This window comes from Aricia agestis, chromosome 13 (genome assembly GCF_905147365.1).
Source record: "Aricia agestis chromosome 13, ilAriAges1.1, whole genome shotgun sequence".
NCBI lineage: Eukaryota > Metazoa > Arthropoda > Insecta > Lepidoptera > Lycaenidae > Aricia > Aricia agestis.
The window spans coordinates 2,349,094-2,363,393 of NC_056418.1; the positions used below are offsets into that span (position 1 = coordinate 2,349,094).

The 14,300-nt window shown below is 34.7% G+C and overlaps 1 long non-coding RNA gene across 1 annotated transcript; it reads left to right on the plus strand.

Moving 5' to 3' along the window:
• The first annotated feature begins 7,570 nt into the window (after positions 1-7,570).
• Positions 7,571-12,895, plus strand: LOC121733142. The gene is made up of 2 exons (XR_006036507.1): positions 7,571-7,802; positions 12,693-12,895. It is a non-coding gene; the product is annotated as an uncharacterized LOC121733142 (long non-coding RNA).
• Positions 12,896-14,300: the final 1,405 nt, after the last annotated feature.

The following is a 14,300-nucleotide window of genomic DNA, read 5'->3' on the forward strand; positions in this document are numbered from 1 at the left end:
TAAGTAACAGTTGACAGATAAGGATAAAGCTTATTTACGGCCGTTCCCAATATTCAATCTATCTCTAGTTTTGCCCTACTAGAGATAGGAATAGCTCACATTAGACATTAGAGACATATACTTTATGTCAATTTAATGTTAGCTGCGATCGGTTGTATGTCAAACCAGAGATAGATTGAATATTGGGAACGGCCGTTAATGTGTTTAATGTGTAGAACTTTAATTCATAAGATCATTATAAAAATGTAATAACTGATATTTTAATATTGCCGAAGGACTATGATGGAGTTATGATGCAAACATACATAATTTATTGATACCGTACTAACTACTAAGCATTACAAAATTTTCTGACGCACAAAAACTAAGTGTTTTATCACTAAATCCAATAATATTTGCTGTACTAATTTTTGTTTTGAAACACTAAATAAATTCGACAATAATTATTCAATCAATCAATCAATTAATCAGATTAATAAAAGTCCTGAGAATTATTAGACTCTTAATAGTCTTAATAATGTAACTTCTAAAACTATGCAATGCTAATCTAACCCAGAGTCGCAAAGGCGCCATCTGGCACTCTGCGTTTTCTTTAATGCGGCAATGAAAAAGGCTTTACTTCAGGTTTGAAATTCATTCCAACTATGTATAATCTTAATTCTTCCAGCCTCCGCCAGATAGCTATAGCGTTCTGAGCTGAGAACAGTGACGCGTGTTTCATCTCCGCTAGTCGCCGTTAGATGTCGCTGAGTGGTCTCTAATTACGCTAACGGAGCACGTGCACCCAGAGCTCAGAGACAATAATTATAGGTCTACCAGAATCTGATGGCTTTGGATGGCAGATTTTCAAAAAATATCCTTGATTATTTTTCCGACCCAAATATCGACCAATAGAATTGCACCATTCGACGTCACGTGGTACAACCTACATGGTATTATACTGATTATTTTTCCGACCCAAATATCGACCAATAGAATTGCACCATTCGACGTCACGTGGTACAACCTACATGGTATTATACTGATAATTTTTTGAAAATTTTCTCTGGTAGTTGCTATATATAAAAAACAAATTCTAATTCTATTGGCCGACATTTGGGACGGAAAAATAATCCCCCGAATATCACACGAATACGACCGATAATTTTGAAGCTCTTGTGGTATTATAAGTGATCATTGGATAAATTTTTATGTTTGCATGTTTCACACAGAATCAGCCGCCATAAGGTATAAAAAGATCAAAATGTTTTATTCTAAGTACCCCGGTATTGCTACAGTCAATTTATTTTCTTAATTTTTGCCATCAGATCCTGGTAGACCTCTATTATTTAGGATCAATTCAGACCGCGACGCGACGTAACTGTATTAAATTAACAGATTTGCGTGAAGTCGCACGCAATTGACTGTAATCAAATGAAGATTTTTTATCATAATGTATCTATATCGGTAACCGACAACCCTATGATATAACAATTATGATCTCTTCATCCTTGGATCCGAGGGAGCTAAACTGATTTGGGATTCACAACAAAAGTAACCCTAATAAAGTATAGTAGCCAGGAAGTATAAAGTATTTCATTTTTAAATTAATAAATATATCGACGGTGGAAAGGCAAAAGTTACCAAGCGACACTAGGGGTCAAAATGAGTTATATATATATATTCGGAATCAGCGAATTTTTCTCTATCGATTGGTCTTAGTCCCATGTCTCTACGAGCACTTTTGATGTCGCTTAGGAACTCCGTGGAAACGGGTATTTTTCTTATTTTCGGCGACCAAAAAAGTAACATTCTGCAAAAATATATAGGTACCTTGGTTCCGAAGGTCCTGTACAGAATTTTTCAATCCTCATAGATAGATGTTCAGGGATTTCAGCATTTAAACAACTAATTTAAGCATAAAAATATGCCAATATATCAATTTCATCAATTGTCATCACTCATCATCATCACCATAAAGTTATTATGCCACGCTGCACGCACCGCATTCTCATGGTCATAAATCAATCACATCAAAATAATGTGTATTTTTTTTAAATACACCCATGTACAGTTAACTTTTGTGATAGTTATATACACTTAGATAAAATGATCCACCACTGACTGCGTACAATATGCGTAATAGACATCTAGATAACAAAAAAAAACCGGCCAAGTGCGTATCGGGCCACGCGCAATAATAGGGTTCCGTAGTAACGCTAGTTTTTGATAATTTTTCACCATCTCAGTAACATTTTAAAAAGGAATTTTAACGAAAAATTCCTTTATACTTTTCATACATTTTGTTTATGTCATCGACTATTACTAAATAACTTTTTAAGTCTTCTTAGCCGTGAGTGTTTTCCTTTTAAATTCAGCATCTTTGCTACTCCCGTGAATTTTCACATTTCCATTAGACACATCCACAGTAGAATTGGGGGGCGGGGCACTGGACTCTAACGAAATTTTCCACTTTAGAACTTCATATTTCACAAATGGACCCCGAAATCGGAAAATGATTTTAATAAAAAAATAAATCACCCCCACTTAATGTGTATCGAAGGTACCACAAAAAAATTAAAGGTTTTATATACTTACCATTTTGTGGGTTTGATTAAGATGTACGTTCATGCCGAATTAAAGCTTTGTAGGCCTTATAGTCTCTGAGAAAAACCGCGGACAGACAGACGGACAGACAGACGGACAGACAGATGGACAGATAGATGGACAGACAGACGGACAGACCGAAACTATAAGCGTTCCTTGTTGACTAGCCGTAAAAAAGAGAAAAATAAATTATTTTGAAACAAAAAATTGGAACTGACTTCCTTGGCAAAAACAAAATTAATATTCTTATGAATAAACTAAAAAGCTTATTTTATAGTACTGCCTTTTTAGGGTTCCGTATCCAAAGGGTAAAAACGGGACCCTATTACTAAAACTTCGATGTCTGTCTGTCTGTCTCCAGTCTGTATCACAAGAACGGCTACAGCTAGACATCTGTAATTTTTACAGATAGTGTACCTCCGTTGCCGGTGTAACAACAAATTCTAAAAAAAAAACCCATACAACAAACCTGATTTTCTGGCATTTTTTGCTAGATATCAATAATGGCAACAGATAGGCACTTTTATAATTAATAATAAAATTAAAATAAAATAGATAAATAATCCCATACAAAAAAACCTATTTTTGCCTATTTTTGCTCTATAATGGTACGGAACCCTTCAAGTTGTGCACAAGTCAAACTCACACTTGGCCGATTTTAACGATTGGACTAAGCCTAAACTATAATATTATCTGTACTCAATCTTCATACATTTTAGAAGTCGGTAAGTAAGTTACGGTTCATTGGAATACTAAATATTGTTTTTACCGAGGAACTCGGCTTCTTATTATTTGTTTGAAAATTATTTATTCAAAGGCATATTATTTCAAATATTGTATAGTTGATAGGTTCTTCTTCAACAGTTTAACTTCAGTTATTTTCAATTGCAGCATAACTATACTCAGTAAATTTCCTAACTGAGTCTAAAAAGTAAAAACTTTTGAGTTCTAGCTCAAATTTATTTGGCGGCAGGTAAATAATTACTTACACTAACAGAATTTTATTTGTCGTATAGTAAACATTGCTTGTTATAATAATGGAATATTATGAAATTCAGACCCCTTTGCTTATTCAATTAATAAAAATAATTTGGAACCATTTGGAAAAAATATATATTTACATATCTTTATTCTTGTTGTTGTTGTTAATATATTCTTGTTGGTAACTTTTACCTGCTTCTAAATTTAGGTAAATAGTAACCAAACGCCGCTTCTACGCTAAGTATACAGAAATACCTTTTTTTTTTTAATAAATCAATTAATAAAGGCATTAAAATACTTTAAAAATCCGTTGGATTTTTTAAAATATCTCTAATAGCTAATTTTCTACGATTTTTTAAAGAGAAAATGAATCTTTAAACGACTCTCCTGTAAAAATAGCTATATGTCGCTTGGTAACTTCTGCCTTTCCACCTTCGATATATTTTTGAGAATTAAAAAAAATATTGTCACTTATTAGTTATTATCACAATAGACATAACTACCAGTACTTCGACTGCTAAGAGACGGACGTGTATTAATCTGTCATTTCTTTCGGGTTTCGCCAGGATAAGTTAAGGGCTGGCGCGCTGGCTGATATAATTTATTTTTAAAATGAAGATTTTGAAATTGAATTCTGACAGTTTTCTTTGCGTGTGCCAAAATATAAACAACAACTTAATTTGTCGGTAACGACCCTGGCGACGACTTTTGTCATAATACGTGGGAGAGCCATGCTTCGGCACGAATGGGCCGGCTCGACCGGAGAAATACCACGTTCTCACAGAAAACCGGCGTGAAACAGCGCTTGCGCTGTGTTTCGCCGAGTGAGTGAGTTTACCGGAGGCCCAATCCCCTATTCCCCACCCTACCCTATTCCCTTCCCTTCCCTTCCCTTCTCATCCCTACCCTTCCCTATTCCCTCTTAAAAGGCCGGCAACGCACCTGCAGCTCTTCTGATGCTGCGAGTGTCCATGGGCGACGGAAGTTGCTTTCCATCAGGTGACCCGTTTACTCGTTTGCCCCCTTATCTCATAAAAAAAAAAACGTCAAACTTAAAAATTTCAACCTCAGTTCTAAGTCGATATACTCTATAATTCTGTTATTAAAGACGTAGTAATAACTCGTTTAACATAATAGGTTCTATATTACTGGATATTTAACAACGTAATTATAGAACTCTCATTACATGCAATTGAGTTTACACGGAGTGAAGAGGAATTTATGATTTATGACAGCCAAACAAACAGAAATACAGACAGCCATAATATGGTTTTTCACCTACCACCGGCGCACAGTGTGATAAAAACCTCGATTTTGTTTCACCGCGTTTTTCTTTCAAAATACTATAGTTGATAGCTATATAAACATTAGAGTAAAACTCCGAGATCGATATTCTTTGTAGTTATTTTTTTAAAGAGTGTCAAAGTTGGCGTTTTTCCGGGTCAAAAATTTGCATAAAAATTAATTAAAAAAAAAACTAATCAAGTAACATTAATTTTGTATATACCAATTGAACAAGCACTTAATACTTTACTTTTTCTCCGAATTTGGTTAACCTACTGTGATCAAGTAGGGAGATATTTATTTATTTAGTAATTTTAGTTTTTTATTTTAAATTTCGCGATTAGATCGAATTAGAAAAAGTTTTAAGCATGAAATGATAGTGTGAGTAATCCTTTATCAATGTTATCAAAAATCACACTCTAATAACCTCTGTGTCAGAAGTTATATCGTATTTAATTTTTTTTTAATAAAAATTCGGATTTTTTGTACTTAAGGTTGTCACTAAAGGTCTCTTGTGTGATTTATCCGGTTGATACGCAAATTCGCAATCGATATCCTATACAAAAAATATCAGGATCACGTTTAGGTAGGTCTAATAATAAAAAATCTAAAAAGTGAAAAAATATGACGTAAATTAATGATTTTATATGCTCAAACAGTATCTAATCAGTAATCACCTTCTGATGTAGTCGGGGAAAATAAAATATCAACTTTAGTGACAACCCTAGGTATAAAAAAATCCGAATTTTTATAAAAAAAATTGAATTGGATATTACTTCTGACACAGGGGTTATTAGAGTGTGATTTTTGATAACATTGATAAAGGTAAACTCACACTATCATTTCATGCTTAAAACTTTTTCTAATTCGATCTAATCGCGAAATAACAAATAAAAAACTAAAATTACTAAATAAATAAATATCTGCCTACTTGATCACAGTAGGTTAACCAAATTCGGAAAAAAAGTCAAGTATTAAGTGCTTGTTTAATTGGTATAAACAAAATTAATGTTACTTGATTAGTTTTTTTTCTATTAATTTTTATGCAAATTTTTTACCCGGAAAAACGCCAACTTTGACACTCTTTAAAAAAATAACTACAAAGAATATCGATCTCGGAGTTTTACTCTAATGTTTATATAGCTATCAACTATAGTATTTTGAAAGAAAAACGTTGTGAAACAAAATCGAGGTTTTTATCACACTGTGCGGCGTAGAAAATAAGTTCAGCTGTTTCGGAGTGAAGAGGTAACAGATATACAGACAGGACATTTCCACATATTTTATAATATTAGTATGGATAATGCTAATAATTTACTACTAAATTCTAACAAAACGAAATGTTTAAAGTTCAGTTTGCCAAATGTTAGACAAGTACAAACCAATGTACTATTAAATGATGAGAAAATGAAATTAGTGGACACCACTGTTTTCCTAGGTATAACTTTAGACAGTAAATTACAGTGGGGTCCGCATATTGCAAATCTGGCGGATAGGCTCAGTTCTGCAGCATATGCTGTTAAAAAAATCAGTGAAATAACTGATGTAGAAACAGCGCGACTTGTTTACTTTAGTTACTTCCACAGCATTATGTCCTATGGAATCCTTCTATGGGGAAATGCAGCGGACATTAATTCAATATTCGTGCTGCAGAAGCGAGCCATACGTTCTATTTATAAGATGTCATCGTGTGAATCCTTAAGAGAAAAGTTTAAGGAAATAAATATTCTGACCGTCGCATCTCAATATGTTTTGGATAACGTACTGTATGTAAGAAAGAACTTAAATAGTTTCAAAAAGAAAAGCGACAATCATTGTTTTAACACTAGGAATAAGAACAAATTAGAAATACCAGTGATCAGACTTAGCAAAGTCAGTAAATCTTTTAAAGGCCAGTGTATACGCCTGTACAATAGAATCCCAGAAAACGTTCAAAATCTCTCTATCAATAAATTTAAAAATGTAGTAAAATAACGTTTGTGTACTAAAGCTTATTATAAAATCAATGATTTCATCGACGACGACAACACACCTTAGGAATAGGGTGGTTCTTACAAGCTACTAGTATATTTTTTATAAGTAATTCCTATTGTAAATAGCTCTAAGTCATAATATTGTTATATAACACAGTCAAATTAACTAGACGCATGGTGATGACGTCATTACGATGCTTGCATGTACATTCCAGTGGTGCGTCAGGTTAATATAATGTTAAGATATACATCCCGGGATGTAATGTACATTAATGTGACCGTGTTGTACTGTTATATGTTTTAAATTGTAATTTTCCATCTTTTTAGTAAAAGATGGCCCCGTGCGAGTTTCTTACGCCCGTTCTTCTCGCCGGGTTAGTTCCCGAACCGGTGGTAGGCACCTTAGTATCGACGTTCGGTAAAGTTTTTGTAAAAAAATTACTCCGAATAAAAATATTTTTGATTTTGATTTTGGATGTACTTAGATACTTAGTAGATATTATTATTCGAGAAAAGGTAGGTAGTGCCCTTGCGCGCTTCGCTTGGTTCATTTTGGCGGGGGCACTTCCGTGCCCCCAGATTTAATATTTATAGATAGAAATTTGAGCATAGCGGTAGTTAAGCGCCTTCGATCAAATACCTGTAAACATAATCACCTTGATAACATATTGATTTAGAGGCTTGAGTCATCACAACTTATCAGCAACTCATACATATAACACGGAGCGAGAGGCTCAGTCGTCACACTACATCAGATGCTTCAACATGTATTGGACGTATATTTTGTGTTTACTGTGCGCGATGTGCCTTATAATAGACCTATCGAAGTCCATCGAACTAAGCCAGTTGGGTGACAAGTTGGTGGACCAGTTGACCGACAAGTCAACTGTTCGCGCCAAGAGAGAAGTCATCAGCGGCGGCAGCAGATGCCCCGATGGGTACAAGAGAGCTGGGCCTTATTGCATCAAAATAAGATAGGTGAGTCCCACGTTTCAATGATATCAGTGACTAGTTCTTTGTAAGAGAAAAACGGGACATAATAATTGCAATATATTTCGGTGTAGACGCAAAAAATATCGTAACCTAGAAATAATTCGCATAGAGCTGAAAATTGGTAGCTAGACGTTAAATACACCATCTTCTTATATATAAAAATGGATTTCTAAATGGGTTAGTCGCACTAAAACTCGAAAACGGCAGAACGGATTGGGCTGATTTTAGTCTTAGAATATTCGTAGAAATCCAGGGAAGGTTTTAAAGTGACATGAAGTTCACCGGGGCAGCTAGTTATAAATAAAATATATAAATGTCAAGCATAAATAATTTTTCATAGGTATTTTTGTCAAGTGGAAATCGAACCGATAGTAGCTAATGAGTTATAGCTAACACTATCGAACATACCAGATTTTAAGGAAACATCACAATGAGATTATAAATAAAAGTCTAAAAGCGATATGTCTCCTCATAACGAGTAGAGGCTACCTTGCCACAAGGTCACTGCAAGCTACACCACTAAAAAAAGGATATCACCAAACTAAAAATAAATTCAAAATTAATAAGGTGACATTTAAAATACAGGTTTTCTCTCCAATAGCAATATAAACAGTGTAGTCACAACATTTCGCTCGGTCCGTCAACATGCGCGTATGCCTGTTAGTGTGTTTAGCGTATCTGTGTCTAGCGGTCTACATGACAGACCAGTTGCCCAACCAGTTGTCCAACCAGCTGGTCGACCAGCTTAGTGAGCAAAATGTGGTGGATAGATTGAAGCGAAACGCAATCATTTGGTCATCAAAATGTCCAACCAACAAAACAAGAGTAGGTCCATATTGTGTCAACGGTGAGTAACTTATTTTTCGTGTAAAAATCCCATTGGAATCTCGGTATCGGCTCCAACGATTTTCATGAATTAGTAATAGTATAAATCGATCTAGCTAGGAATCATTTTTAGAAAATGTCATTTTATTCGTGTTTTATCGAGTACCGAGCATAGCTCGGTCAAATAGCTAGTAGTATAAATGCGTAAGTCTGTCTGTCCGTCTGTCTGTTATATCTTCACGCGGGTGAAGCCAAACGAGCGTAATTTGTGAGTTGTGACTTGTGAGTCGCAGAATTTCGGTCGCGTTCATACAAATTATGACTCTTAAAATTACGCTCAAGTAAATCAAACAGGACTTTTGTATGAAACTGAATGCAGCAGAATTTCTGCCAGCCGAAATTCTGCGACTCACAACTCACAGATTACGCTCATTTAGCTTCACCCTTAGACGTCGACAATGATTTAGATGAATTATGAAATGGATATACTTTCGGAGACGGGATAGGACAAAGGATAGTGTTTGTTACGAAAAAAATATAGTTTTTGTGCAATGAACCTTATCTAGGAAATTAATATTGTCAATGCTCTACCAAATGGGCTGTTTACACTCAGCCACTGCCGCTGCATGCTCCTTTCCTTGCCAGAAATATTTTACTAAATACTTCTGCGGGAGTAACGGGAGTAACCAAAATTAAAATAGTTTTTATCCAGAGTATTTTTTTACCAAAAAAAATCTGAACTTCGTTACTAAGGTGCCTACCATCTTAGTGACGATGCGATTGCTCGTTTACGAGGCCTTCTGCTCACTTGGCGCGTCAGGCAGCGGCAGCGCCATGACGAGTGGCAGCGCCAGTGACTATTTGCATTCTCGAGCTGTCTACCTTCCCAACAGAGCTGAGTGTAATTGTTGATTCAGACCCCAACGCGACGCGTAGATGCATTTCTAAATTAGGATGGATTTGACAGATTCGCATGACGTCTGACGCAATTGAAATCTGTCAAATCCATACAAATTTAGAAATTTTATTTTATTTTATTGTATCATGTTACAGCTAACAATAGACATAATATATACTGTCGTATTATAGGTTTATGCAGCTAACTATATTAAATTTACTCTAAATTATAGAATACGAAAAGCCAATTACAAGCCTCCACACGTAGAAGAAATGCATATCTACGCGTCGCGTTGCGGACTTGCGGTCTGAATCAACCCTTAGAGTCGCATGGGTCAATTCCGACTGCAACGAGACGCGTAGGTGCATTTCTAAATTTGAATTGAATTGACAGACTTCAATTGCGTGAGACGTCGTGCAAATCTGTCAATTCTGAATCGGCGGACCAGGGCCCGTACCACGAAACGGATTTGAGACTCTAACAATCGTACGAAAATGTTGCGTCCTACTCTAACAAACGTGAAATGACGTTGTTAGAGCAGGACGTGGCATTCTCGTCCGATTGTTTGAGTCTCAAAACCGTTTCGTGGTACGGGCCCTGAGTCCAGCACACGCCGTATTTTACGTGGCTATTTATTAGCTGCGCTGCGTTACGTCACATGCGGCGACGCACGAATGACAGCTCAAGGTACATATCAGCTTCCTCTATCTTACGTCCGCGTCCGTTGTTCCGTTAAGGTGACGCCGCGTTAAAGTAAAAAACCGTATTGGATATGTTTTAGATTGCTTGTTTTCTATATGGAACATCAAAAAATGGAAAGGGCGTAAGCGACAAAATGGTTTTTGTCGTGTAATTTAAAAACCATAAGTACATTCATATAAGGTTTATATTATTTTATAAGCTCTGGGCAAATTTAAGTGTATGCTTGAACCAATTTTGGAAGCTTAAATAACTCTCCTCTGCTAGTAAAATAGGAATCCCTTTTTTTACAGATGTATTTTTGATTGATTACTCTGAGTTATAAAAGTTGACCAATCGTGTTATGCTATGGGTAATTGAAAGACAAAGACATGATGAACACTGACAATGCACGTTAATTTCTTAGCTTTCCGCGTCCGCGTCCGTCTGTCGATCTGTCTGTCTCCAGGCTGTGTCTAGACTGCTATAGCTAGACTTCTGAAATTTTTACAGATTGTGTATTTCTGATGCTGCTATTACAACAGATACTAAAAACAAAAAAAATAACTTCTAAGGGTAGCCTACTATAAAGCTAACGAGATTTTTTGGCCTTTTTTGCTCAAAGTATATATCAATAATGACAACACTTAACTATTGCCATTGCCATTATTGCCATTATTGATATAGATATTCACAAAGTCTTCAATTATAGTTGTACTTTAATAATACATTATAATAAAATTGAAATATATAAATAAATATTCAAAGGGGGCTTCCCATACAAATAACACAATATCTGCCCTATTTTTGCTCTATAACGGTATGCAACCGTTCGCGCGCGAGTTCCGACTCGCACTTGGCCGATTTTCATGAACTATCAGTAATCACTAATCAGTATGTAATGGAGGAACGTAGTATTGTTCAAAATATCATAAGATGTTTACATAAAATATATAATATAATATGACATCCTAAAGGTATTTGTTCCAAATTTATTCAACAATAAAGGAAATTTCATTTCAATTATACATTGTATATGTTACAAAGGTTATTAACCTCTAATGTATTATACGTTTTAGAAGGCGCCATAAAAATATAACCTGTGACAGAATTTCCGTTGTGTATTAAACGTATACACTATACAATATTAATTTTCCTCACATTTCACCAACATGAACAGAGAAAACCAATGTTTACCATTTATTATCTAGACGTCAGTGCACAAGTAGCATAATATACCTATATAGCACCTGAAGAACATAATGTTATGACGATGCTAATATTATATTGTTGTGTGCAACTACATTGATAGTATCTTCCAACTTATTTACTTGTGCATAATTATGTAAGACCATGACGCGACGTCAGACTTTACGGAAACGTAATCTTTATAGATCCTCTTACCTCTACTATTTTGATGGAAATACAAAAATGGTCGAGAGCCATCTACAAGATGGTGCGAGTACTCTCTATCGGCATTCAAGGTTGAAAGGCATTAGGGTCAGGCCACAACACTGCGGCGTCGCATCGCAAATAACTCCATTCCTGATTTTATTTTATCGTAAAATATTTTTAAATCTAATACTATAATAAGACAAACTTAAAATGTATTAAGAGGGCGACTAACCCCAAAAATCAAACATTGTCCTTCTCTCTTTACACTCACGCCCGTCTTTCATATGCCAGGTGAAAAAGGACGACGCGGATTCATCGCCAAATTAGTTTTTTCTCAATAACTCGATAAATATACAACATTTTAAAAATCCGCTAGGTCGATCTCTCAACGATAGAATTTTATACAATGTGTTAAAATATTATCTTAGTTTAATGCACAGTTATGGTCATAAATGAAAAATTCGTGAAAATTAGATGCATCTTTGTGATTTTTTTCTATCGAGAAAATTTTAAGATATCGTGTTTTTGCTCAGATCGAATTCTCGGAAATATAACGTAGTATCTAATTTTAGAAAATGATACAATTCGGGGCTTATTTTCAAGTATAAAAATGAATTATAAAATCGACACTTTAGGGTTAGTCGCCCCCTTAAGATCTTTTGCGAAAATGACTGACGATGAAAGATCTCTCCCGAAGGAGGCAGCGCTATGTAATCTTCTAATGAGTACATAATATCTATTATAATTTATAATACAATAAGTAATAGATAGTAATAGATAGAATATAGTAATAGATAGTAATAGATAGATAAGATATTTAAAAAAAAAATGCGTTTTTTTAAATATATTTTTTTTTTAATTTTAACATAAGTAGGCACTTAATAAATTATTTTTGCATTGTCATTAGCACATGCAAAGTTTCGAATTAATTACTTATCATAGGTACTTGAGATAGGTAAAGATCGTGCTCAAAGATTCCGGTACATACATACAGCCCAAGCTAATAAAAGTGTATTAAAAACAAATAAAAACATGTTTGTGGCTATAATTATCTTAATCATATTTTTTTTTCTTTTCAGGAACACGTGATAATGGGACTTCTGTTCCATCTGCCTGAGTGTGTCGACTACTGAGCTGCTGAAGCCCAAGAACCGGATGTTGGGAGCACAGCGAAAGTTATAAAGAGTTTACAGAAATTTGTTATTGAAGATTCAAAGTGGATATTTTGGAGATTAATGTTACTTATTGAACTGTTATTAATAAATGTTCATTTCGTTAATTAGTTTCACTATTTTTTAGAGTCTGTAAATATTATTTAAGTCAGATTTTGAGTTATTTCTACTATCAAGTTGAACCTTTTTTCGCTGGAAGATTTTAAAAATTCAATTATACTCCACTCGGGCTAACTTGTCGCTAGCGGTCATTGACTCCCTGTCAAAAACTTGTCATTTTCCATATAAAACCACGATTGACAATATCTGACACTTCATTGTCAATCGCGGTTTATATGGAAAATGACAAGTTTTTGCCAGGGAGTCAATGACCGCTAGCGACAAGTTAGCCCAAGTGGAGTATAGTTCTTTGTTGAAAATAAAGAACACCATAAAATATAGAGTTTATTTATCACTTAAATCACAGTATCGATACACTTATATATAAAAATACAAAATATAGTATACTAATTATTAATTACTAAACAAAAAAGTAAAGAATTATTTCAATCACTGGGCAAGCGACCTTTATCTATTTTATATTGTTTAAAATTTTGTATACCTCAGTAGTATTGTAATGTTTCACAATGGCTGGTCTCTGTTTCACACGAATTAAAAGAACTATAGGTTGAACATGAAACCCTTTGATGCCCTTTGATGAACAGAATATGAAAATTGAAAACTCTTTGATCTAAGGGAGCCCGAGGGACAGTAAATGTATGAGATAGGTGCAGAATTTTTTTACCAGAATGCATTGAATTGCATTCCAGTGCCCGTTTACATATGACGTGATGGATTTATACAGATTACAATAATATAAGCCAGCCATACAAACAAATACATGTTAATATTATGTGGACAGAAAGACACAAAATAATATTACCATAATTCGTGTGGTGATTTCTTTAGTCTATATATATAAAACTCAAAGGTGACTGACTGATTGACATAGTGATCTATCAACGCACAGCCCAAACCACTGGACGGATCGGGCAGAAATTTGGCATGCAAGTAGATGTTATAACGTAGGCATCCGCTAAGAAAGGATTTTGATAAATTCCATCCCCAAGGGGTTCAAATAGGGCATGAAAGTTTGTATATAATAATACTTCTTAACGCGAGCGAAGCCGCGGGCAAAAGCTCGTTCTTTATATTTTTGGTCACTTGTACGGACGTTATTGCGTTGGTAAAAGTTTCTATTCCTCCATCTTTCTTAAGATTAATAAAATCGCTGGTCTTTGCTGGTCGCTGTTTCTTTTTTAATTGAAGACATAGGTGGATGAAGTCGGTAACTAACATTATACAACATAATATAATTTTAACAAATCTTGTAACTTATATGTCTACCAGAATCTGATGGCAAAAAGTGAGAAAATAAATTGACTTTAGCAATACCGGGGTGATAGGAATAAAACATTTTGATCCTTTTTTTTCTATAGCTGCTTATTATGACTGTGTGTGAAACATGCAAATATA